This window comes from Martes martes, assembly GCF_963455335.1.
Source record: "Martes martes genome assembly, chromosome: 11".
Classification (NCBI taxonomy): Eukaryota; Metazoa; Chordata; class Mammalia; order Carnivora; family Mustelidae; genus Martes; species Martes martes.
Window position 1 is genome coordinate 73,773,564 of NC_137899.1, and position 2,544 is coordinate 73,776,107.

General features: G+C 36.9%; 1 pseudogene across 1 annotated transcript; it reads right to left on the bottom strand.

Annotated features, from left to right (window-relative positions):
* Nucleotides 1–1,286: 1,286 nt before the first annotated feature.
* On the bottom strand, nucleotides 1,287–1,828 carry LOC308352740 (large ribosomal subunit protein uL22-like; annotated as a pseudogene). The gene has a single exon. The product of its transcript is annotated as a large ribosomal subunit protein uL22-like (transcript).
* Between the last annotated feature and the right edge of the window lie 716 nt (nucleotides 1,829–2,544).

Below are 2,544 nucleotides of genomic sequence, written 5' to 3' on the forward strand. Positions count from 1 at the left end.
GGCAGAGTCAGCCTTTCGTGACATGGTTCATGTCTTCTGGTACAACTCTACCACTCTGTGTCTTATGCTATTTGAAAACTGAATTTTTCTGGGCAAGTTTAAAAAAGAAAGTAGTCCTTAGATGATCACTGCCCTCTTAATGAAAACAAGAAAGATTGCCAAGAATAATTGTTAGAAAAGGAACCTTTCTGGTTGTTGACTCCCATTCTTCTCACTTTATTTGGATGAGCCGCATCCAATCTAACTAGGTATTGTTTTAATTGAAATTAAGCATTTAAAATTCAGACAGTGTATGGCTTTATATATATGCTCTTAGTACACAGGAATTTTTTCCTTTAACAAGTACACTGCTATAATGTGTCCAGAAAGTTCCATCAAAATTTGTAATTTCTTTTTTTTTTAAAGTTTATTTATTTATTTATTTGACACAGAGAGAGAAAGGTCACAAGTAGGCAGAGACATAGGCAGAGAGAGAGGAAGGGAAGCAGACTCCCTGCTGAGCAGAGAGCCCGATGCAGGGCTCAATCCCAGGACCTTGGGATTATGACCTTAGCCGAGGCTTTAACCCACTGAGCCACCCAGGCGCCCCAAAATTTGTAATTTCTTAATGTAACTAATGCCACAAGGAATAAGAAGCATACTCGAACTCTTAGATGGAATTTTTTATGCCCAAAGTAAAGTACATAATCTAAGTGCTAATGGCCAAAGAATAAAAATATACCAAACTGTAATGTTCCAAGGAGATGGCTCAAGAAGGTCACCAGTCATAGAAATAAAAGGGAAAGGCACAACTAAATCTCATTTACAAAATGCAAGCATAACATGCCCACTGATCTAGATTTAGATCCAGGCTAGAAAGTATTGTATGTGAAGAATTTATTAAATTTGCACATTAGCCTACTTTTGAGTCATTATGTTTCTTTAGCAAAAAAATGTCCTAAGAGTGAGAGAGGGATTCCTGCTTTGCCCCAGAGAGCAATGCAGCGATTAATTCCACTACCTGGAGCAAAAGAGCTCAGAGCAGATCTGCCTTCACAGTGACAATCCCGACTGAGAAAAATAGTTTCTCTAAGTGTTCTTTCATATATTTTTGTTTCTCATAGAAGATTTCTAATCTCCATGTTGTTGAAGACTACATGCTAGAAGAGTTATCTGTTATAATTAGGATACTTTTAATCCTAGCAAATATCCACTGAAGCTCTTTGATTCTCTATTTAATTCACTATTATTTGGTCTACTAAAGTAATTTTTAAAAAATTTTTATTTGCATTTATTCTGTGCAGAACTTACTCCCAGGCCATAAGTTTTTGTTTCTTCAGTTTCTTCTGGGATATCTTTTTCTTCTGAGCAACCTCCTCTTCTGGTTTAGGAATAATCTGCTCTTTTTCGGTAAGGATCATCTCAATGTGGCAGGGAGAGCTCATGTATGGGTTAATCCAGCCATGAGCCCTGTAAGTTCTATGCCGCATCTTGGGAGCTTTGTTCAATGACCAGAGAATCGACATCTAAACCCTTAAGTTTAGCATTACTCTCTGCATTTTTAAGCATGTGCAGTAAAAATTCAGCACTCTTCTTGGGCCACCGACCCTGTGTCCAGCCCCACTATTTGGCCTGGGCACACCTACCAACTCTACCATTGTAGTGATGGAATGGCACACACTGCTTCTGCAAAGTGACATCTTTCAGATACTTGGTGGCTCTTCAGATATGCATATCCTTGATGGCCTGGGCAGTTTCACGTGTGTTCTTAAAGTGAACAAGAAGACTTGAACTTCTTGATTTGCATGATTTTTGTAGGGTTTCCTGGGTCAAGCGAATAGTGAACCATTTTCAGAGGTCACCCCAGGCCGCAGAGAGGAAGAGCTACTAAAGTAATTTTTAGGGATGTTGTGAGTTCCAAGAATGTATGTGTACCATATATAAGCTTTATATTAAGTACCTTACTTCTTAAGGAAAAATAGATGTTACTTTGTAAGTCAGAACTGCTTTTCTAGTTACTGAACTGAATACTTAGACTAAATTTCTTACGTAGCTCATAGTTTCATTAACTTCAAATTAGATGGGTTATAATACTGGGAATTTAGGGTTTTTTTGTGAACAAAAGATACAGAAATTCTGTTGGGTGTATGTTGGGGGGGGGACTGATAAAAATAAAGTTTCTAAAAATTAATCTAGTTCTATAGGTTTAGTAAATCACCAGAAAACCAGATTTTATCTTCTGTAGTAAAATGAAATTACACTTGCAGAGATCACTTGTAAAGATGAAAGTCAAAAGACTTTCTGTTTTCAATCTCTTGACTTCTTTTTTGATTACCCTCACTTCACAATAAGATATGTAACACCTCTGGTGATTGTTTATTGTATTAACCATGATGTTTGTCATAGGTGACCAAAAAAACCAAAACAAAACCCAACTCAAACTTGATTTAGCAAAAAGAATATATTGGCTCTTAGAACTAGGAAGAACAGGGATGTGTCTATTCTTAGTTTAAGCTGAATCCATAAACTAATAGAAATCTTGTCATCGCCCCATCTCTCCTATCA